Source organism: Elephantulus edwardii, unplaced genomic scaffold (genome assembly GCF_000299155.1).
Source record: "Elephantulus edwardii isolate Elephantulus edwardi_28Jun2011 unplaced genomic scaffold, EleEdw1.0 scaffold00025, whole genome shotgun sequence".
Classification (NCBI taxonomy): domain Eukaryota; kingdom Metazoa; phylum Chordata; class Mammalia; order Macroscelidea; family Macroscelididae; genus Elephantulus; species Elephantulus edwardii.
In genome coordinates this window covers 20,085,009-20,110,366 of record NW_006399775.1, presented here as the reverse complement: position 1 = coordinate 20,110,366, position 25,358 = coordinate 20,085,009, and positions in this window count along the sequence as shown.

Below are 25,358 nucleotides of genomic sequence, written 5' to 3'. Positions count from 1 at the left end.
CAAAATATTGCTTTGGGTCTATCCTATCTGAATTTAAAAATCATCTTAAGAACAGTATTGATTCACTGAACAATAAGGATCAATGACCATATGAATTATGGGATGACATCAAAGATATCATCCATGAAAAGAGAAAAATGTCAATACAAAGAAAGAGGAGAAAGAAAAGATCCCAGTGGGTATTAGACGAGGCTCTGAACATTGTAGTACAATACCCAAGAATTCAAACAATGGGAAGAGATGCCAAAGTAAAAGATATGGAGAGAAGTTTTCAAAAAGCAGCTCAAGAAGACAAAGCAAAGTATTATAATGAAATGTGTGAAAAGCTGAAGTTAGAAAATTAAAAAGGAAAAATTTGCTTAGCATTTCTCAAACTGAAAGGACTAAACAATTCAAGCCTTGAGTTGCAACTGTGAGATGCTATAGGAAAATTCTTGAGTGATCCAGGAAGCATAAAAAAAATGAAGGAATACCTGAAGTCATTGTACAAAACAAAAAAGTTAATAGATTGACATAGCACAATCTCAGGAAATATATCATAAAAATTAAATTGTGATGAATAAAAAAGTACACAATGCATTGAAGGCATTGGTAAAAAATTAAGGCCCTAGGAATTGATGCAATACAATCAATATGTTCCAAATAACAAAGGTGGCCCTGGACATGCTGATCAGTCAGTACAAGGGAATTTAGAAAACAGCTACTTAGATAAGTGATTGGAGGAGATACATATTTGTTCCCATTCTCAAGAAAAGAAAAGCAATTCCACAAAATGTGGAAATTATTGAATAATACATGTTATATGCAAGTAACATAGTGCTTTAGATCATCCAAATTGCATATACAGTACATTGACAGAGAACTGCTAGAAGTTCAGGCGAGGTATCATGGTAGATGGTAGATGAACTTGACTGAAAATAGAGAATACCAGAATGTCTGTTTGTGTTTTATTGACTATTCAAAGGCATTTGGCTGTGTGGGTCATAACATTCAGACTAATGAAAATTACAGAACATTTAATCATTCTTTAGTGGTTGCTGTTGTGTTGGACCCAGTTCATAGTTAACTATCAAGGTTTTCAGAGGTAGTGAGTCACATAGGAGATTGCCCATCCTTCTCTCACAGAGCAGCTTGTGAATTTGAACTAGGTGGTTTTGGGATTGCAACACAGCTTCTTACCATACCTGGATGAAAAAGTTGTCCAAAGCAAGCTAGGGAATGCTGCGTGGTTTAAAATGAAGAAATTATCTGTCAGGGCTTGCATCCTTTCTCTATACATATTCAATCTATATGCTGAGCAAATCATTAGAGAAGTTCATTTTTAATAAGAAAATTGTGCCATCAGGATTAGAGGAGGACTCATCAACAATCTGTGTTATGCAGGTGACACAACCTTGTTTGCTGAAATGAGGAGGATTTGAAACATTTGCTCTAGAGGGTTAAGGAACGCAATCTTCAATATGGATTACACCTCAACATCAAGGAAACAAAAATCTCCACCACTAAGTTACATTATGGCAATATTGGAAAAAGTTTAAATTTTCAGTGATTTTTCTCCTGCTTGGATCCACAGTACATCCACAGTAATTATCCTTGGGACCAGCAGTCAGGAGATTGGGAGAAATGTACCATTGATAATGTCTATTATCAGTGACAGTGTTAAGTGATGATGATAATAAAAATATACTAGATCCTTATTATATTAAACAATTGTTGCTTATTGAATACCTACTGTATCAGTTAATGTTATACATGAGAATTTTTTTAAAATTTTTCCTCTGTGAAGTTTAGAAAGATGAAAAGCAAATATGTAAGCAAATATTTAAACAAATTTATAAATTAAGATTTATGAAGGAAATCCCCACGGAGCAGTGGTTGAGCTTATTAAGGAGAGGACAAGTACTCAAGTAAGATAGTTTTAGTAGAAATTATACTCTCTATATTAGAAATTCTGTACCTATTACTTCATAGCCAAGTGACTTGAGACAGATACTCGGACTTAGTTTCCTCAAAATATGGATGGCAATAACGCTAAGTTTGTGAAGATTTTTTTAAGGATCAACTGAGATAATAATAATGAGCTTAAATAATCATTCTTTACCAGTCCACTAAGCACATACTAAAGATTGTAATTTTTATTCTTTACATTATCATATATTCTCTTGTACTAATTTATCTTACTCTGATTCTGATTCTGAGGTCTCTTCCATAATATGATAAAAAAAATCTAACTCATAGGATTGTGACTATGCTTTACATAATGTAATGAAATGATACATGAGAAAGATTAGGAAGATGTGCTGGAAATGGTTTAAATTCAAAATTGGGTTATCATAACAAGTATTGAGTTAAGCATATTAAAAGTACACAGTTCTTAAATAGCAAGCACTATGCTATAAGGTTTTGTTATTCAATACAGTAGTCCCAATATTAACACAGATAGAAGAGCAGTGTGTAACATTTTTATCATCACAGAAAACTCATATAAAGTTTGTTATAAAAGTTTCTATATTCCAGGGGTAAGCAGTTACACTGCCAACTCAAAAATCACATGATTTTAATCCAATGGCTGCTCCATGGGGAAAAGATGGGCAATCCCTCCACATGATTTACAACCTCTGAAAAATCTGCTTGAGTGTCAGTTCCCATTTGATTCCAGCTCCACAGCACTCAATAACAACATATGCAGATAGTAAAGGTTGTTGTTGATTGCTCTTGAGTGAAGCACAACTCATAGGGAAGGCCTGAAGCCTTTCTATAACTACTGACATTTAGCAAAGCTTATAGAGTTTCTGGATATGTGCTATTTAGAAAGTGGATGCTTCTCTTGCTTCCAGGAAGGATGAGGAAAACCTTCTAAATCATTCCATTTTTAAAAAATTTAAGTGGCTGTGATGCTTAACCCTGATGTGTCAAATGCAATAATGGTTGCCCATAGTGAACAGTGTTTGATGGAGCTCCCCGATTAAAACAGGTTTAGAAGCAGGAGTGGGATCCCCTTTCAAAATAGCTTGCTTCCGGAAACCCTATGAACTTAGAGAAATGAAGCTATACAAGTGTTCAGGTCTTTCATTCGTAGGATCCCTTTAAGTCATCTACAATTTGATGGCATTTAACAACAGTTTATGATCCACACAGGATTTTATTGTTAGAAGTTCCCACTTGTCAATTCTGTTCTCTCCTGGCTCTACATTTTTGGCTATAATATGTCAGAGAAAGATAGGCAATTTCCTCTTGTGTGATTAACTGCCTCTGAAACCCCCCAGAGGGTCAGCTATGGATTGGTTCTGACTCATTGGTATACAGCAACAATTTTTAGCCATAGTTTAGGGCTTTTAAGTTTGTTCTTTTTTTTTTTTTTCTTTCATGATATTTAATTTTCCCTTAGGTCTATGGTCCATATTAAGTTGCTTTTTATGTTTCATGTGAGATGTGAATCCTGCTTGTTTTCTGCAGATAGATGTCCAGCTTTGCCTGCACCACTTGTTAAGGAGATTGTCATTTCCCCATTTAAGAGGTTAGTTCCCTTGTCATATATCAATCGATTGTCGGTAGATGGATTTATTTCTGGGTTCTAGATTCTATTTCATTAATCTATGTGTCTTTCTTTGTACTAATACCATGCTGTTTTGGTAACTAGAGCCGTGTAGTAGGTTTAAGAAAAGAAAGTGAAATGTCTCCCACTTCATTTTTATTTTCCAGAAGAGCTTTGCTTATTAAGGGTCTCTTTCCTTTTAGATAAAACTGAATATTGCTATCTCTATCTCCTTGAAAAAGGAATTTGATAACTGTATCGGGATTGTATTATTATGTATAATGTACCATGTATAATCATATAGATTGCTTTTGGTAGGATTGTCATTTTTCAAAATGTTGAGTCTCCCTACCTATAAACAGGGAACATTTTCCTATTAATTAGGTCTCTTACTGTTTTTTGTAGTAGTGTTTTGTAGTTTTTCTTATAAAGGGCTTTTTGTGTGTCTAGTTCTATTTATTCCTAAGTATTTTATCTTATTATAGCTATTGTAAATGGCCTTGTTTCTTAGTTTCCTTTTCTTTGCTTTCCTTGCCGCTATAGAGAAATCCCACTGATTTTTGTATATTGATCTTGTATCCTGCCATTCTACTCAATTGTCCTACTGGGTCTAATAGTTTCTTTGTTCAGTCTTTGGGGTTCTCTGTGTATACTATAATGTAATACATAATACTAATAGCTTCTCATGTTTGGACAACATCTGTATTTTCACAGCACTGACATGTCCTTACTCATGTAGGGAGCAAAAAGAATCTGCATTTTAAAATCTAGATAAATAATTGATAATAGTGGTAGTGTCTACATATAATAATTGAATGTTCACCTATGGTTCTATGTCAAATATGATGCTAACTGCTTCAGTGTTTTTAAGGAGACAGTAAAGCTTAAGAGGTGAAGTGACACTTTCTAGTAAATGTTCAGCAAATTTCAAATGTTATCTGTCTATTCCTAGGTCAGTATTTTTAACGACCTATCTCTGCAAATTTTTTCACAATTCAAATTCTTTGGTTTTGTTGTTAGATGCAGACAACTCATTGTGACCCTATAAACAACAGATCTGAACCCTGTCCTCTCCTGTGCCATCCTCAACTTTTCTGACATATTTGAGTCCACTGCTTTATACACTATCAATACCTCCTTTTAAGGTACCCAAGCAGGATATCCTTTTTCAGTGAATAACCTCTCCTAGCAATATGTGAGATAAATAACCTCTCCTAACAATATGTAAGATGAAGTTTTGTCATCTTTGACACTAAAAGCCATTCTGGCTTTACTTCTTCTAGTTCTCCATTATTTCAGAACCATAGTTTTCCTAGTGAATACGTTTTTGAAGCAGAACGTACACGAGGGGCTAATTTATCACACTGCTTAGCTGGTCACTTTTCCCCTTGATATTTAGAAATAGCTGCTACCTATCCTGCTGAAATAGTACAGCCCATGAAAATGGGCATTATTTCACATCATCCTCAGTGATTTTATCAGCAGCTGCAAGAAGAGCTATTCTCTCTACCCCCATAACCCCACCCACCCCTTTCAAGTACTCTTCCTATCTTCAGCTAATTACTAAGGCCTAGTGGGAAAGCAACAGAGCTCTGGTGGCACATTTGATAAGGAGTTGCACTGTCAAACTAAAGGCCAATGGTTAGAATCCACAAGTTACTCCACCAGGAAAAAATAAGTAATCTTCTGTGTGATTTACAGCCACAGAAAGCCTGCTGTAGGGTCAGCTATGAATTGGTTCCAACTTTTAGACAATGAGTTAGTTAGTTAATTAATTTTAATGTGATGGCCTTGATGTTATAGACCTTTTGCTTTTCAAGACCACAGTGCTTCATGTTAAAAGATTCATACATGTTTTATTTGGATGATGGATAATACAATTTAATTCTTTTGAAACCCATGCAAAGTATGGTATTATATGTAACTTCAAGCTCTTTCAAACGGGAAAAGTCTTAGCAATAGATAAAATTATTTCAGTTGTGTTTACTGAGGGTCTACTATGTGCTAGACACTGTGAAGAGTACCAAGCACAGTTGTTGTTAAGTGCTGTTGAGTCACAGGTGGCTCTTAGTGACCCTATGAAGGAGAGTCCTCGACACTTGGGTGCCTTTCATCCTCTCTCCAGGTTCATAGGGTTTCTGGAGGCAAGCTATTATGAAAGTGGATGCCACTCTTCCTTCCAAGCTTTTCACAGTGTGAGAGTATAAATGAAACATCTCCTGTCAAATGGTTATATATTTAAATATTTATAGTTCAAAAATCAAGCTAACTGCTAAAGAAGATATTCTTTCTTCCTCTAATAATAATACATAAAAACTTGTTTTTATTGTTTCTAGGTGCTAGTCGACCACAATCCATAATAAACTTGTGAACAGCATTTCTGTACCCTGCTCTGTACTGTGCTTTCCTTATCAACTCCAATATGTTTGAGCCCATTGTTATTGTCACTGTCAAGACGGCCAGATATTGTTTTGTTGTTGTGTGCCGTCATATCGGAACCACCTCACAGCTGACCTTCCAGTGGGTTTTCAGATGCTGTAAATCATGTTTCTCCCATGGAGTAGCTGGTGGATTCAAACCATGAGCCATTAGGTTGACAGTGCAGCTCCTTTCCACTAGTCCACCAGAGCTCCTCTGTTGTTGTTGTTGTTTTGTGGCTTTTAGTCAATCCCTGCACTTTGCCACTTTGGAGAGGTTTTTGGTAGTACTTTTTCCTAATGCAATATGTCTTTTGTTTGGTGATTTTTGGTTTTTTTGTTTGGTTGGTTTTTTGGTGTTTTTTTTTGGGGGGGGGGTTGTTTGTTTGTTTGTTTTTGCTGTTATTACTATCAACTGCCAAAAAAACCAAATAGACATGTCTTGGAAGAAGTGTAGCCAAAATGTTCCTTTGAGGCAAAGATGGCAAAGCTTTGTTTTTCATACTTTGGACATGTAGCTAGATGAGGCTATTTCTTGGAAAGGGCCATCTTGCTTGGAAAAGTGGAGGGTCAGCGAAGGAGAGGAAGACCCTATTGAGAAGGACTGGCACAAAGAGTCCAGCAACAGGCTCTAATGTGTCAGAGATGTTGTGCATGGCACAGGATAGGACACAGTTCAGGTTGGCTGTTCATAGGGCCACCAGAGGTCATATTGACAGAACCTAACAACAGCATTACCATAGATGTTGACTGTGAGTCTAAGTAAAATGAAATCCTTGAAAGCTTCAAATTTTTCTCCATTTTCATGATCTTTCTTATTGTTCCAGTGGTGAGTAGGTTTTATTCCTCTGTAATCTGTATTGAAAGCTATTGTTCTTTATCATCTGCAGCAAGTGCTTCAAGTCTCTATTTTTTGCAAGCAAAATTGTATCATCTACATAACACAGGTTTTTTATAAGTCTTTCTTTAATCCTGACATCACATTCTTCTTTATATAGTGCAGTTTCTTGAATTATTTACTCAGAATACAGATTGAATAGGTATAGATTCAAAGTATAACTGACATACCTCTCCTGATTTTTTAAACCATTCAGTATTCCCTTATTCTATGTGGATAATGCTTTTTGGTGGCTAACTCTGAGAAGAATGTGAATCTCAGAATCTTTGATTGTGCTTATGTGAAACCTATCTTTGGACCAGGAGGCAGTTTTCAGATGAGAGCAAGGAACACTGCATGGTTCCAAATCAGGAAAAGAGTGCATCAAAGATATGTCCTGTCTGTGTACCTTTTCAATCTATATGCAGAACAGATTATCTGGAAGACTGGGCTCTCTGAGGAGGGATGTGGCATCAGAATTGGAGAAACACTCACCAACAACCTGTGATATGCAGATGACACAACCCTGCTTGCTGAAACTGAGGAGGACCTGAAGCACTTGCTTTAGAAGGTCAAGGAATGCAGGCTTTAATATGGATTGAAGCTCAATATCAAGAAAACAAAGAGTCTCACCATTGGCCTGATTGGCAGTATCATGATAGATAGTGAAGAGATTGAGATTGTTAACAAAAGATGAATTGCATTGTGAAAGTTTGTTGTCAGGGATCTCTCCAGAGTATTAAAGAGTAACAACATCAGTCTGGAGACAAAGGTACACCTGATCCAAGCCATACTCTTCAAAATTATTGCTATGTGTCAGAAAGCTGGACAATGACTAGGGATGATAGAAAAAGAATTGATGCCTTCAAATTGTGGTGCTGGAGAAGAGTATTGGGGGAAAAAATCTATCTATCTATCTATCTATCTATCTATCTATCTATCTATCTATCTATCTATCTATCTATCATGGATTTCCAGGAGAACAAATAGGTTCATCCTAGAGAGAGTGAAACCAGGCTGCTCCTTGGAGGCAAGGATTCTGAGGTTTCAACTGTCAGACTTTGGGCATATCATAAGGAAGGACCAATCCTTCATCATGCTTGGGAGGGCGGAGGGACAGCGCAGGAGAAGAGGACCCTCGATGAGATGGATTCATTTAGTGACCGGCAATGTGGGTGGATGTGTCAGAGACAATAAATTTGGCACAGGATAGAGCAGGTTTCAGGGCTATTGTACATCAGGTCGCTGTGAGTCACAAGTGACTCGACTGCATATAACAACAACAACATAGTCTTTGCATACATGCAATTAAGAATCCTGAAATTCTAACACTCTCAATTAGATATGCTCTGATGAAAGGAGAGTTTCCCTGGGAAGTGGTCTATGTGACTCTCTCTGTTTTGTTAAAAGAAATGAAAGGTTATCAAAGAGCAAGAAGTCTCAGTACTACCAAGAAGAATAGATCTATGAGTACAGCACATTCGTTGGGTTTAGATCCCTCTGCAGAGAACATTCTCAATAACAGGGGAAATTAAGATACATGGAGATCTCTAAGGAATATCTGCTTGTAGTTGCTTACAGAAACAAGGAGTTTTAGAATTCACAGAGGAAGGACACCTTTCACTAGAGGTAATATCCTGAATTAAGACATCTAGCCTACTAAATGTGAAGTAATAAATTTTTGTTTGTTAAAGCTAGTAACTCTGAGATCTCTTATGAACACAAGAGCAATAACACATCGTCCATACACTAAGAAGCCTCTGTGTACATGTACAAGGACATTCCCAACTCACCTGTAGAAACTCCATTCATAACCACAGGAAAAGATCCTATGGCTACTCTTTAAATATAGGGAGTGTACAGCTTTCACTCTTAGAAAAATGGGGGAAAGATATGTTCAAAACCTGGGGCCATTTGAATAGGGAAATATATATATTATTTTGAGTTTGCAGTGCAACTCTTTACACCCTATGTGACTAGATCTCCATATATCTATGTCTACATCTGTGTCCACATATATATTATATACACACATATGTTTTATATGTATGTATATGTTTTATATATATACATATGCATGTTTATAACTCTATATTTGTGTTTATATATGAGTATAAAGACTCTGGTGGCCTAGTGTTAAGGAGCTGTACTGCCAACCCAAAGGCTTGGAGTTCAATTCCACCAGGTACTCTTGAGGAGACAGCAAGACAAACTCCTATGTTATTGACTGCCTCTGAAAATCCACTGGAGAGTAATCTATGAGTCCATTCCAACCTGATAATGCATAAAACAACAATATGTAAATATATGTCTATCTTTTTATACATATATGTATGGGAATTATAACAATTTATTATATTAAGAAGAAAATAAATTCCAGAACTCATATTTGTGCTCAGGTGAAACCTATGCCTGGATCAAGAGATTGTTGTCTGAACAGAACAAGGGAACGTTGTTGTTGTTGTTATGTGGTATCAAGTCGCTTGCTATATCTTCTCAAAAGTTTGAATGTAAATCAATTCTTTTTGATACAGCGATATTCTTTCTTTTAAAGAATTATATGTTATGTATTATTTTTCCTATAAGAGCTTTAAGAATTACAGATCAGAAGTTTGAAATTTTTCCTTTGTTTTTTCAGCTTCAAAAGTGTCAAGTATGTTTTTCCCTTTTGGTTTGTAATTGCAAGTCCTTGTATGTACGTATTGTTAATGTTAGTTTTTTTTTTGTTTCAAGATGCTTTTTGAAATATTTTTCTCAACTTTCTTCCTTAAAAATGTCTTTAGCTTCTATACTTTCTAGAAAAGTTTCACATTCTATTTTGAAGTCCTCTTTTATGTTTTCCCCCCCTTTATTTTAATAAACATCTTCTTTCTCCATATATGATGTCTAGTATAAATCTGTTCTGTCATAGTCATTCTCTAAATTCAGATGGATGTACTCAAGGTCATAGTTTGGATCTTGCAGACTTGTTTTGATTTTTTCCATGTTCAGCTTGAGCTTGCATATGTGCCATTAACAATCTGTTCCACAACTAACCCCTGGCCTTTTCTGCCATTGCTTTCCACAAGTGTAATCTAGTTCTAACAAAAGAGGGAAATACAGCATAATTTAAATTCAGAAAAGGTGTCCATCAGGATTGTATCTTTTTACTAGAGTGGCATCCACTTCCTAAACAACATGCCTCTGGAAACGGTATGACTTTTGAGAAATAATAGTTATAGAAAGGCTTCAGGTGTTTTGTTCCTAGGGTCACTATGAGTCTTGCTCAACTCAACTGCAATCAACAACAACAATTCAATTTAAATGCTGAGCAAATAATTTGAGAACATAGACTGCATAAAGCATGTGTTATGAGAACTGGGAAGACTCAACAACTTTCTGTATGCAGGTGACTAACCTTGAAAATGAGGAAAACTTGGAGCACTTTCTGAGTAATCTGAATGACTGACTATAGCCTTCAGTATAGAGTTCAACTAATCCTAAACAAAACAAATTCTTCCCAATTGACTCATAAATATAATCATAAAGGAAAGAAAAGATTGAAGTTGTCAAGAATTTCATTCTACTTAGTTACATAGTGAACATTTCTGTAAACCGCAGACAGTAAATCAAATACCATGTACCATTGAGTAAATATGCTGCAAAGACTTACTGAAAATTTTAAAGAGTAACGATACTGCTTCAAAGATTAAGGTGTTTCAATGTTCTAAAACTGTCTGGTTAGCCTACACCTTTAGTTAAGTTATCCAATTCTGGTCCACTTAATTGTGATCATCGAAAATCTTTGCCATTTAGACAAAGTATATTAACTCTTGGAGTCTCAGTGACCTTTCAACAAAGGAAATTGCAGTTTTCAATCTGAAATTAACTAATGTTGTGGATAACATTTTCTTTTCCTCTGCTATTTTATTGACCTGTTTCATCATCTTTCCCCCCTCTTCTAATTGTATAATGCTTTTAGAAAGTAGACTTATCTTTAAACCCCGGCATTCCAGGGACCAGGGCGATATAAACAGTTTCCACTCAATTGCAAACCTAAAGGTCGCCAGTTGTAGCATATCCACTGTTACCACAGAAGATGAAGGCCTGCTGATCTGCTTTCATTAAGATTACAGTTCAGAAAATCTTTGTACTCAGTAAACATGCCACTTCTACAAATTAGAATAAGTTCAGTCAATGGCAACTAGGAGCAGAAACGTCAAAGAAAATAAGAGTCACAGATGATTTTACATTTGCAATTTTTTTTAAGGAACTCTGGAAGTGCAATGTTTAAGCACTCCACCATGAACCAAAAGGTGGGCATTGCAAATCCCTGCCATAGCTCTGTAGGGGAAAGGCCTGGCAGTCTTTTTCTAGAAAACATTACAATGAGTGAAATCTTTTGGCCTCTTCTACTCTACCATATGGTTTTGTCTTGAGTCAGAATTGACTCATTGACACACAAAAACAAATCCTAAAAATAATTAAGCCATCTTTAATGCTTCATTTTTATTATAGACCTTTTAAGTTCCTTATAAGGAAGCTCATCTCAACAAAAATTTAAAAAATTTGTGTATGTGTATACTTCACGACACATTTTTAAAAACCAAACTACAAAATTGTAAGGTTTTTTGTCAGTTTCCCTTGGGATATTCCACGACCATGAACTAATGAAGAAAGACTAATGCATGGGTTCCCATCTATAAATGTCAGGAATGGCACCTCCATACATCTCCATAATCTTTAAAATCCAGGGAAAGTGAGTGATGAGAATTAACATCATGTGAAAGGTGAGAAAACTAAATTTCTAAACGTTAATAAATATATCCCAGGTCACATTCCTATGAAAAATATGGAGTCTGGGAAGAAAGTGGGAGCTAGTAGTTAGATGTCCTTTATAAAACCCTCATTTTTCTTTTTAAAGGTATTATTTCATGCCATTAAAAGATAGCAATAGAGATAGTTTGTGAGTTTAAAAGTTTTAAGGGTGTTTTCCTGTATACCATATCTTACCTTAAACCTTACTTTAAAGAAAATTTGTTCCAAAGTAACATAAAGAATTAAATCTGAGAATGTGAGAGCTTATTTAAAAAAATATGAGATTGAAATTGCTACTGCATCTATACAATGAAATTAAACATTCTATCTTGATTTTACCTTCACTTTTCTTTGAAAATGTATAATTCTATTATCTAGCATTTACCTAAATAAACTTCCCCTGGGCATTTTTTTCTCTGTGCCAGGTGCTATGCCCAGGCAGGGTGAACCCTAAATACAATGATCTCGCCAAAAGTACTTACTCAGATGATAAAAACTAACTGTTAATCATTTTCTCTCTTTTTCTGATGAAACTCTGCAATTTATAGAATGTATTAGCATTCTTTATAAGTCTGAGGAGGGCAAGAAAGTGGATTTCAATGCAGAATAAATAGCCCAGCTCTGCAGTATTAAAAAATTATCCCCAGATTTATCGTGCAATGGAAAAGTGATGGTAAAGGGTCGGTAAATGTTACTTATTTAGCACTTTTCATGTTTAAGTGCTCCCCAGATTACCAGTAATGTCTACACGGTCCCTGGGAGTATCTGAGAGCATTAAATGCTATTGGAAGGCTCAACCTGGGGATTCTACAGTGCGAATAGCAGGAGAGATATGGAGAGGAGACATAGGTAGCACTGTCTCATGATTTAATCCAGATACCAGCCTCAGAGTCATGCTTCCAGATCAAACATACCATCATATTTCCATCGAATCAATTTTTTTAAATTAATTTTTAAATTTTATGCTTTTTTTTTTACAGATAGGCTAGTTCATTTTGTGTGTACAACAGATAACACATTGTCATTTTATTCCTTATATATTATGGTTTAAAAGGCCTTACAGATGAAAAATTTTTAAAAATGCACTCTTGATTTTGGAGATCCTACATGGTATCATTATTCTCTTCAACATATCCTACCTAAGGACTCAGGTGCAAGGAGTAACTATGGTGACCACCATTTAGTCTTTATGGAGATTTTGACCTTGGATATGTCTCTCAGCCTCTCCGAAGTTCTGGGTTTGTTTGATATTAATATGTCTTTATAATTGTTGTTCTGTCAATCAGTTCCAACTCCTACTGACCTCACATACAACAGTACAGAGCACTTCCAGTTTTGCTGCATCCTCAGTGCTATACTTAAGCCCATTGTTACACCCTCGTCCCAGTCCATCTCATTGAAGTCTTCCTCTGAAGTGATCATCTTCTGTAACAAATATGATGTCCTTCTTTTCTGCACGTATGATCAACATTTGGTCTCACAAAGAGAAGTAGACAACTAGCAAATGCAATTTGCATCTTCCCTCTTCCTTCTCTCTTAGCCTGTCAATTCCCCAATTGAAGTATTATTCCTTGGTCACTGGGCTGATTAGACTATATTTCTTCACAGTGATTTTTTTTTAATAGAAGTGAAAAGTTTCAAGATGACTCTTAAAATATCTCAGCAAGAACTCTTGTTCATGTCTTTGCAGATGGATTTTCACAGAGACTTTTCAACTAATACAGATAAGCTTGTCCAAGGCTATGATTCTCAGAGCATGAAGGTGCTCCTAACATGACAGAGAGCAAAGACCATGAGAATTCACTGAGCACAGTTGTATAATGATTATGAGGCATTAGACATCTCACTTGCCCTTAGGGAGCCCGACCAGGCATTCTCAATCATGGCTGTACTTTGTAATAAGCTGTGAGCTGTTAATGCCTTATAAAGCCCAGACAATTAAAAAGACAGACAGAAAAAAGAATGAATACATTCAAATTGTATAGGTAGAGAATATTGGATATAATGTGGATAGCCAATAAAAGAGCACATCAGTCTTAGAAGAAATACCATCAGAATGCCCTTTAAAAACATGGAGGTGAGACTTTGGTTCAGTTGCATATCACTAGGAAAGATCCATTACTTGAAGAGGATGCAATAGCTGGTAAAGTGGAGGTCAGTGAATGTGAGTGAAGTCCTAAATGAGATTAAATGATACAATGACCAAGAAAATGGGATTCAAGCACAGCAGTGTTCATGGAAGCACCAGAAAACTAGACAACTGTTAATTCTCTTATCTTTAGTTTGTTATGAGTAGAATTCAACTTGACAGCAATTAATAACAACCATTCTTGTGTGCCAATCTCACAGAGGCTGATTTAATTGGTACGGCATAGAGACTGGACAATGGGTTTAAAGGAGTATCCAGGATGATTTTGGTGTACAGGGATATGAAAAACCACTAGATTAGATGATCTTTCATCATCAGTCCAGATAAGTCACATTCAGTTAGATTCTGACTTTATACGTTCTTAAATTTGATTATTAAACTGCAGTAGAATAGCTTATTCTTCATGGCCTATGGCAATAAAAGGCCTGAAAGAACATGAATAAGAGAGCTCAAGTATGGAGTCTATACTTAATCCTTCTGTGTCTTAGAACTAGAACATACAGAATTTTTTTGGTTATTGCTGTTTACTTGTTTTATTATAATTATTATTATTATGCTGATGGAGAGAATTTTTCAGACTCAAATTGTGAATTACAGTAACTCCAAACATCTCAGAATGTTACATGGGTTGTATCCCTCTGGAAAAAAGGAATGTAGATAGATATTCGTAATATATGCATACATTATAATACAGATACATGCATATACTGTGTTGTTGTTCTGCTGTTGAGTCAAATATGACTCTTAATGACTCTGTAAGCATTCGATTTGAACTTAACCCTATCCTGCACCACAATCATCATCATCATCATCATCATCATTTCTGTCATGCTCGTGTCCACTGTTATAGTCACTGTATTAATCCATCTCATTAAGGCTCTTCCTGTTTGGACCCTCTGTCTTTTCCACCACAATTTCTTTTTTCAAAGACTGGCCACTCCTGACAATATTCCCAAAGTATGTGCGAACAAGTTTTACTATCTTTGCCTCTAATAAGTACTTTTTTGGTTGCATTTCCTCCAAGACAGTATATATCATATTTTTCACCAACTACAAGTGCTGGAAACTATGCTGCTAGTATATCAAATACCGACAGAATCACCTCATCAATGGTAGACAAGTTTTGGGGAAGCTTACAGACTAAGACAGGGGTTTCCTAGGAATTTAGAGATTAAAATATGGGACTGACCACTGTCCACTTTGAAAAACTGCACCTTTGAGAACTCTATCAATAATGGAAGACACAATATATCTAGTATACAATATATATATATATATAGAGAGAGAGAGTATATATATGTATATATAGAGTATATAATATATATGTGCATGTGTATACACATATATATGCACACACACACATACACGCATATAAACACTTACATAAGGGAACTCTGATGGCACAATTCATTAAGAGCTGTGCTGCTAAATCAAAGTGAGTGCCTCTCAGGTGGTTCAAATCCAGCAGTCGCTCTACAGGGGAAAGAGGAGCTATCTCCTGCAAGGTAATTTACAACTTCCAAAAACAGCCTATAGGATGACTTATGAGTTTATTCTAACTCCATACCATTGAGGTGAGTTTTTGTTATATATCTATATTTTGAATAATGTCTATATAATCTCTCTCTATATATCAGATTGACTGTATTAGTGGAAAGAGTTACTGAAGAAGCTCAATATCAGCTGTCAGAATTAGACCAATTATTCACTGAGGACAAGATTATAAATTACTCATGTTCAAATTGAAACTGACAAAAATTAAAACAAGTCCACAAAAACAAACAAAAAAAATGACTTTGAGACTATCCCATATGAACTTTAAAAAAAAAATTCATCTCCAGAATAAGTTGGAGGATTAGAGTACTAATAATTGAAGATCAAATGAGCTAAAGGATAACATGAAAAATGTCATCCATGAAAGAGTAAAATTTCATTACAAAGACAGAGCAAGAAGAAAAGACCAACATGAATGTTAGAATAGATACTGGAAGTTACACCAGAGCTTCAAGAAGCCAACACGAAACAACACAAAACAAAAATGGGAGCCAAAACAGAAGAGAGAAATGCTGAGATAAAAGAAATAAGCAGAAGATTACAAAGGACAGCTTGAGGAAAACAAGCAAAGTATCACAATGGAATATGAAAAGAGGTAGAATGGGAGAATAAAAAAAAACACCTCAGAATTTCTAAAGCTGAAAGAATTAAAAAACAAATTGAAGCCTCGAGTTATAATACTGAGAGATATTAGGACAAAATAATAAATAATCCAGGAAACATCAAAGAAGATGAAAGAAACACACAAATTTAACAAAGAGAAATTACTTACACTGAAGTATTTTCAGGAAGTAGCATATGAACAAAAGTCAGATCAGTAGTCATAAAGGAAGAAGTTTAAGATACACTGAAGGCACTGGGAAAAAATATGGGCATTGGGAAAAAATATGGCCTCAGGATTTGATGGAATACCAATTAATATGTTTCAACAGAGAATAGCCCTGGAGTGCTCCCCAGTCTATGCCAAGAAATTTAGAGGACAGCTGCTTGGCCAACCAACTGAAAGAGATCTATATTTGTTCCCATTCCCAAGAAATAGCATCAAATAGAATGTGAAAATTAATAAGTAAAATCATTAGTATAATATTAAAGCAAAATATTGTTGAAGATCATTCAAAAATTCCTAGAAATGGCAAAGAAGTCTAGAAGTATAAGCTGGATCTTGAAGAGGCCACAACACCAAAGATATCATTGTTAATGTCAGATGAATCCTAGCTGAATGCAAATACTTTTTGTGTTGTATTGACTCTGCAAAGGCACTTGACTGTGTGGATCATAACAAATTATGGCTAACAAAGAGAAGAATGATAATCCCAGAACACTTAACCTGTGCTAATACAAAACCTACACCTAGACCGAGTAAGGGAACACCGAATGGTTTAAAATCAGGAAAGGTGTACTTCAGGGTCATATCCTCTCTCCATATATATCCAATCTGTTTGCTGAGCAGATCATTTGAGAAGCTGGACTCTATGAATAAGAATGTTGCATTAAAGGAAGACTCATTAATCTTCATTTTGCAGATAACACAACGTTGCTTGCTGAAAGTGAGGAGAACTTTAGACACTGCAGAGGATCAAAGCCTTCAATATGAATTACATCTCAACATCAAGAAAACAAAAAAAAATCCTCACCACACAGGCATCATTATGATAAATGGAGAAAAAAAATTGAAATTGCCAATGATTTCATCTTATTGGAGCAACAATCAATGCACTTGGTACCAGAAATCAAGAGCTCAGGAGATATATTGAACTGAGCAAGACTTCTGATAAGGACTTCTCCATATTACTGAGGAGCAATTATGTCAGTCTGAAAGCTAAGGTGCACATGATTCAGACTATGGTCATTTCAATCACTTGCTATGCAACTGAGGGCTGGCTTAATGCCTTTAGTTGTGGTGTTGGAGAAAAGCTCTGAATATCCTATGGACTGCCAAAAAGTAAACAGATATTTCTTTGAAAAGTGCAGCCAGATTGTCCCTTAGAGGAAAAGATGACAAAACTCGGTCTCACATGTTGAGCATGTTGCTAGGAGAGGCTATTCCTTGGAAAGATAGAGGGTCAATGAAAGAGAGGATGATCTCCACAAGATGGATTGACACAGTGACTGTAGCAATGGGCTTACGTGTGTCAGAGATGATGAGGATGGCCCAGGGTTCAGACCTGTCTTCCTATGAGTTATACTAATCTCAATGGTGCCTAACAACAACAGTAACTACACTTGTGATATTTCTAACAGCACTATGTCACGAAGACACTGATGAACAAATAAGAAAGAGAAAAATTAAGTTACTATATATAGTTATCCAGGCAAAGTTGTCTTAGCCTAGTTATTAGTTCTCTGCTATTGCAGATTCCAAGACTTTGCAAGACCTATTATTATAGTAATTAAGTAAAAATTCATGTGTCTAATAGATAATTTTAAGAGGAAGTGGTTAGAAATTTACACAATAAAGACTATTGGTTTCTAGGAGTAGTAAATTCAAAATGTATTATTGTCTCAAATGCATCTAACAAATAATCCCCAAATTATGTGCTGAGAATAAGGGCAGGGATGGTCAGAATCAGGTGTGATAATTCTGTTTACTGTCTTACTGCTGGGATCCTTCACAGGATGAGTGCTACTTTCTGTCTATCATTTGATGTAGCAATTAACACATCAGAACGTAGGAAATAGCATCATGAGAAACAAAAAGAAACTCAGAAGAGCAGGCTTTATAAAGCCTAAAATGTAATCTCACCTACTTCTTTCAAAAATGAGGAAACTATGCCCAGGGGAAACTTACACAATTTACTAATATTTTAACAACATACCTGCTTCTGTAAATTCTATGAACTTTGAGAAACAACGATAGTTATAGAAAAAGGCTTCAGATCATTTGTTCATAGGATCACCATGAGTTGTGCTTGACTCGACAATAATCAACAACAACAACAACCACCTGAGAAAATGTTAACCCAAGCTCACTGTTTTCTGACTTGATGTTGACTCAACCCTACAGTGGGTTTCCTGAGGCTATCAAATTTTGTGGGAGGAGAGGGTCCATTGTTTTTTTTACAGTGACTGGTGTGTTTTCCTTAGCAGTCCAACACCTAATTCCCTACACATGCTGATTCCCCGCCCAGAGCTTCCTCCCTTTGCTCATAAAAAAATTTAAACTGGAAGTCAGGATTGCAACTACTTTTAATAAAATCTTATTCTAGTGTCTTAACAAAATAAGAAACTTTGTGAATGTAATCAAATAAAAAATAGATGTGTAGGACTAAGGTGAATGCTTAATAATATCATCAGGAGTGTAGGCTCGTCTGGTTTCCATTCTACCATCCTCAGCCTGGCCTATGCAGCTCATTTCCTGAGTTCAAATTCTGTTTCTCTTACATGTTAGCAATGCAACATTGAACAAGTTAATTTCCTTCTGTCCCTCAACTTTCTTATCTATGAATAATAAATACTTACTGGCAGGATTATAGTTAATTATATATAGTTTATCAAAAGCTTGGAAAAAAGATAGTTTCAATTGATAGCTACTTTATGGTCTAATTGTTATGAGTCTGTTTCTGTAAGACAGATTTTTTTTAGATATTACATCTGCTTTCAAGTTAAAGAGCATGAAGAAGAGAGAAAGATTCTTTTATTTCTAGATATTGAGGATTGTTGAGTCAGAAAATGAATGTTTTTATTGGTAATTCTCACTTGCATGTCATTATCCAGAACTGTATCATACGCCTACATCTACCTGAAAGTAGTATGAGAAAGTTATAGGACTAAACTAGTGAGAAACTAAAGATATTGTCATCCTAAATAAATACTGAGTTTGTTGGTATGAAAGGATGAATGAATATTGAGTAGTGATTTCTCAAATCTTAGGTTTATTGATTTTCACTATTTAAGAGTTATGATATATTGGGCACATTGGTGACAAAATTGAGCCTTCATCTTGCTATGAAATTGAGACAAGTATCCCTCCCCTTCCTGCCATAGGAGTGGTTATAAAGATTACAGAATCAGCATAATACAAGATACTTTGTCAACTCCAGAATAATAGATAAATATTTAGTTATTTATCCACATCATATAGAACTTTTGAATGTAAAACATACAGAATAACAAAGATATGAAATTATATGTTTTCCATAACTGGGGATGGGAATGGTTTTAATGCATAGAACATATATGATAAAAGATAAGGTGGCTCAAATGACACCACTTGAATGCTTTCTCCAAATTTCTGTATTCTTGTGACGTCATGGAAGTAAACTCTTTTGTTGTAAGGGTGGAGTAGACTAGCCACCAATCTCCTCCCATGTAATTAACTGCCCCTGAAAACCTGCTGGAGGGTCAGCTCAAAGGCATATAACACAACTATGTTTTACTAGGGCGCTCTGATGGCCTAGTGGAAAGAAGCTGGGCTGCAAACGTGAAGGCAGGTAGAAAGACTTTGAGAGAGTGATAGTCTTCTCCTTTGAGATTTATGGCCTCTGAAAACCTGCTGAAGGGTCAGCTATGGGTCAGTTCTGACCTGCTAGCACAAAACCATAACAATATAATACTATCTCCATCTCTTCACAAGACCCATTAGCCAGGGACTTCCTCTATATCTTTTCTAAAGTTTTTTTGTTGGTTTTCATATAATCACTCATATAGACCACATTTTGCACATATGCTTTGTGGTTTACACAATCTTTCATGTACATTATCTTTTATATCATTAATTACCATTTCTCTATACCTATAATCACCATCTTTTCAAGTGCCACTAGACCTTTCTCATTGTTATCCCCTCTCTAACGACTAACCTCTATTATCTCAGTGATTTTTTTTCTCCCTTCTCCTTCTTCTACCCCTTTTCTCTCTTTTCCCTTTCAAAGATAAATATCTGCTCAATTATCCTCCAATTTTCACAATTATCTTATGTAATATTTATGTTTGTGACTGAAATATTTCATTTAACATTATACTCTCTAGTCTCTTCAAACCTATGTAGTGCTTTATGAAGTCATTGTTCCTGAGTGCATTGTGTGAACGTACCACAATTTCTCAATCTATTTTTTTGTTGATGGATATCTGGACTGCTTCCAAGTTCTTTCTATTGTAAATAACACTGCTATGAACATAGGTGTACAAATGTTTGTGTTTCAGTTCTGAATTCGACTCAGCTATCCACTGCTTATAGTATGGGCACTCTCCTCCTGTGTGATTAACTGCCTCTAAAAACCCACCAGAGTGTCAGCTATGGCACGGTTTTAACTGTATGGTACTTAACAACAACAATAACTAACTTTTAAAGGAACAGGAAGTAGACTTATTGTAAATAAGGATCAAATTATTCTAATATCTTGACACAATTAGTGCTCCATAGGAGTGTCTAGTGGATTTGAATTGCCAACCTCATAGCTAGCAGCTGGCACCAGGACACTCTCTTCTTACAGTATACCTATTTTTTATATATCTCCATTTCTGAGTCTATCTGTCATCTATCTATCTATCTATCTATCTATCTATCTATCTATCTATCTATCTATGAATCTTATTAGTAAGATTGCTTTCCTGGAATGTAATGACTTCCCTGTCAATAGAGGAATTCAAGCAGTGCCTGAATAACCACTTGGTGGAGCTGTGGTAGAAAGAATTTAAATTCCAGAGGCTGGACATAGAAGGAGGAGTGGTGGGAAAATTGAATTAAGTGACCCTTAAAGAGTCTTTTAATATTTTGAGTGTATAAGTGAATGGAATAGTATCTTTATTATTTTGATATATATTTAATGTTCAATTTTTTTCAACTAGATGGATATAGATAAGATAGAAGAAAAATATATATTGTTGTTTTACTCTTTTGCATTGCACTATAAGTAACCAAATATTTATTTTATATATTTTCTATCATATTTTGTATTCTTTTTTCTGAGATAATTGGCAAGAATAACATTTCAACTATTCTGAGCTAAAAGAGGCACTGGAAATCAGTTTAATCTAATAATCTCACAGGTTGAGGTTTAAACTGAGGGAAAGACACATACTCAAGGTCATTCCTCTGAGCAATGCCAGAGTTTTCCACTCTACTTGCAAAAACAGTTCCAAATCTTTATAAGTGCTTATTTTGATCTCTAAATAATTATCCCAGAAAGAGCCTCCAGGCAAATACATTTGGTAAGTTTACAAAGAACAATATTAGGGAGAACTTTTGTTTTCAACTTATCATTGTTTTAAGAGAAGGAATGGAAGGTCTTGAACATCCCAGCACTTTCCTTCATCGCTGTGAAAGTATTCATGACACAGGTGGCACAGAAAAAGACTTCTAGAATGGTTGACGATATTGTATATGTCAGTACAGTTCCAGATAAGTTCTGAAACTTCAGTACAGAGACGGATAAGCTCCAAACTCTCAGTATCTTAACAGTAGAACAGTGTGCTTTTCATTCATGCGGAGCCCATTTGGAGGAGATTGAGAGTCTCTGCTCTAGGCCATCACTGAATTCCTAGCCTATCCAAAGTTACTTGAATACCAACATTCCAGACTGGAGGAAAAGATGAATCCTGGCTGAAAGCAGAGAATATTAGAATGTCTTTCTGTGTTTTGTTGACTATGCAAAGGTATTTGACTTTGTGGATCACAACAAACGAGGGCTAACATTGGGGAAAATGGAAATTCCAAAACACTTAATTGAGTTCTTATGAAATCTCTACCTAGATCAAGAAGCTGTTGTCTGAACAGAACAAGGGAACCCTGTGTGGTTTAAAACAGGGAAGGGTGTATGTCAAGGGTGTATCCTTTCTCCATGCTGATTCAATCTGTATGTTAAGCAAATATTTTGTGAAGCCACACAAGATGAGTAAGAATGAATGTGTCATCAGGATTGGAGGAAGACTCATCAACAAACTGCACTATGAAGATGGCACAACCTTCCTTGCTGAAAGTGAGTGGGACCTGAAGTGCTTGTTGCAGAAGAGCAAAAACCACAATCTTCCATAATAATTACATGTTAACATCAAGAAGACAAAATTGCTTACCAATGGGCCAGTGGGATGCAACATGATAGGTAAAAAATTGAAACAGTTAATAATTTTGTCTTACTTGGATCCACAATCAACACCCCTGAAAAAGGCAGTCAGGAGATCAGGGGACATATTGTTCTGGGCTAGTCCTCTATAAAGGGTCCTCTCCAAATACTGAAGAGTAACAATGTCAGTTTGAAGGCTAAGATGCATCTGAATTACTTGCTATGCATCTGAGAGGTAGACAATTGATACAAAAGACAGAAGAAAAATTGATGCCTTTGAATTGTGTGTGATGCTGGAGAAGAATCCTGAATATCCTGTGGACTGCCAAAGGAATGAACAGGTATGTCTTGTAAAAGTGCAGCCAGAGTGCTTCTTGGAGGCAAGGATGGCAAAGCTTTCTCTCTTATACTTTGGATATGTTGCTAGATGAGGCCATTCCTAGGAGAGGGACACCAACCTTAGAAAGGAGGAGGTTCAGCAAAAGAAAGGAATACCCTCAACCAGGAGGGATTGGCATGGTACCTATCACAATGAGCGCTAGTCTGTGAGAAATTGTGAGGATGGCACAGGATAAGACGGGGTTCAGGTCTGTGTTCATAGGGTTGCTAGGGGTTCTACTGGGCATGACGGCAGCTAATAAAAGAAACAACTGTTAATGGCATGCATCCAACATTCCATTGGCCAGGAGATAATTATATCCACAATCAGCTGGAAAACTGGGGAATGTGGTATGACTCTGCTCAGAAGAGGGTGAACAATTGGCTGATCTATAATGAGCTCAAATATGTAGGAGATGGTGTGTATGGCAAGGAAAGGACGAGTTTAAAAGCCTGCCTTCAAAGGATCACTGTGAGTCATGGCCTGGTGGACAGCATATAACAACAAGAACAACAACAACCAGAATGTGAACTAGAGAGATTCCAAAATCTTTCTCATTTCCCCCCTAATATTTCATTCCTTAATTAATATATCCATGCTGAAACTACTTTTTGCCTGGCTTCCAATTACACCTTTTTTTTTACTTGCTGGTAAACAGATTAAAAGGTTTAACAAAACAAAAACTAAACATTAATTTTCTTAATATAGGAAGCTAGAAGCTTGTTTTCAAGGCAGTAACTCTAGGAGGAGGGATTTTATTCACAGATGGTGAAAAGATCTTGTGTCAGCTTCTCTATTTTGTTTTTCACTATTATTTTAGTATTCCCCCATCTGATCTTGCTTGATTCTGTACCTAGTCTCCTTTTATATCTGAAAAGTGATTGGTTTAAAGCATACCTCACATTGAGATGTGCTCATTATCATAACAAACAGAAATACAGTCCCAAATGCGATTACAACCATAGGTACCCTTGTCGTTAGATGCCATCAAATCAGTTCTAACTCACAGAGATCTTCAATACTAACTCCCAAAACTCATTTCTGTGGAGTTAGAACAGACTCGGAGCTGACATTCCAGCAAGTTTTCAAAGGCCATAAATTACACCAGGAGAGATTGTCCATCTTTATACCGAGTAGCCACTGGTGAATCAAACCTCCAGACAAGTACTGGTTTAGGCTTAGCCACGCAAGTATTTACAGCTTAGATAGAACACAAAGGTGTAGGATTTCCAACATCTAATTTTGAGGGACACAATGCAATCTATAATTTTCATCTACTGTTCTTAATTTCAGCTTCTGTAACATAAAGCGATAGAGTTTTCATTTGTTTATTTTATAGAGGTTTCAAATTTCCGTACCAGGTATATTCAATCACTCCTTCCTTTCCAGTACTACAGTTCCTTTAAAACATCTTCCATATAGTTCTTAGAAGGCTGCATTTTACACTTGTAATCTGTCTCTCCACAATTAAGTTATGTGTTTTTATGGAGGAAAGTACCCACATCTCATTCATTCTCTCATGCCTGTGCCTAGTAGAATACAGGCAAATCCTGAGTTACAAACTCAATTTATGGGCAGCTTCTACTTGTCCTGTAATGCTGTGTAAATTTTTCCTCACTTTCAGTTGATTGAACCAAACTCTACTCACAAGAAATTATTCATCATAATCATCTTTAGTAACAACCCTTAAATCATTGTAAAGATTAGAATCTTTTCTTGCACTAAACCAAAAACCAAACTCTTTCTCTTGACACTTTGATCCAACTCATAGCGGCTCTCCCTCAGGTTTCATGTTTTGTAAATATTCCCACCAAACAGCTAGAGAATTTGAACTGCTGACCTTTTGGTTAACAGACTAATACATTACATACCACCAGAGTATGGTTTGTAATAAGTTGTTCTGCTAGCCTAAAGGCTATGCTTATCAATAGTTCTAATCCACTAGCAGCTGCCTGATAGAATAATGCACAATATACTTGTGTTATGATTTATAGTTTTAGGATCCCAGTATAGAGAGGGTGACTAGGAATTGGAACAGATTTATTAGCAGTGAGTTTTTTAGTAAAGGAAGGCTAAGTAAGATTTGAGTCTACTTATTTCAACTTACTTACAAATTCTTAAAGACACAGTTAAAAAAGGATTATGTTTATACCCCAAGGAATGTCTCTATCTGATACAAAGAAGTAGTCAATAAATAATTTGTAAGAGAGCAAAGTTAGTACATGTTACTTCTGCAAAAGGTTTCCATTACAAATATTTTCAAAGCAACTTCTAATTCCCTAGACCTTGATATTCTTTAAGCAAAGCTCTGTTTGATCGAGATTTAACATTTAAATCTGCCTGAGCATAAACCCAGGAAGGAAACAACAGAGGTTATGAGATAAAACTTATACTTTGGGTAATTTCCTCCTAAATTGCATAAAGCTTATTGTGGTTTTGGCTGTATGACTTAAGAAAAAAGGAGATGTTGGGATTTTAGACTTTTAAAGTCCTTAACAAAGCACGTGATAATGCTGATTCAGTAATTCTCCTAAGAGTGGCAACACAATTGAAATCTTCTTTTCAATTATTGTATGAGAAGGAGGGAAGGAGGGAAGGAGGGAAGGAGGGAAGGAAGGAAGGAAGGAAGGAAGGAAGGAAGGAAGGAAG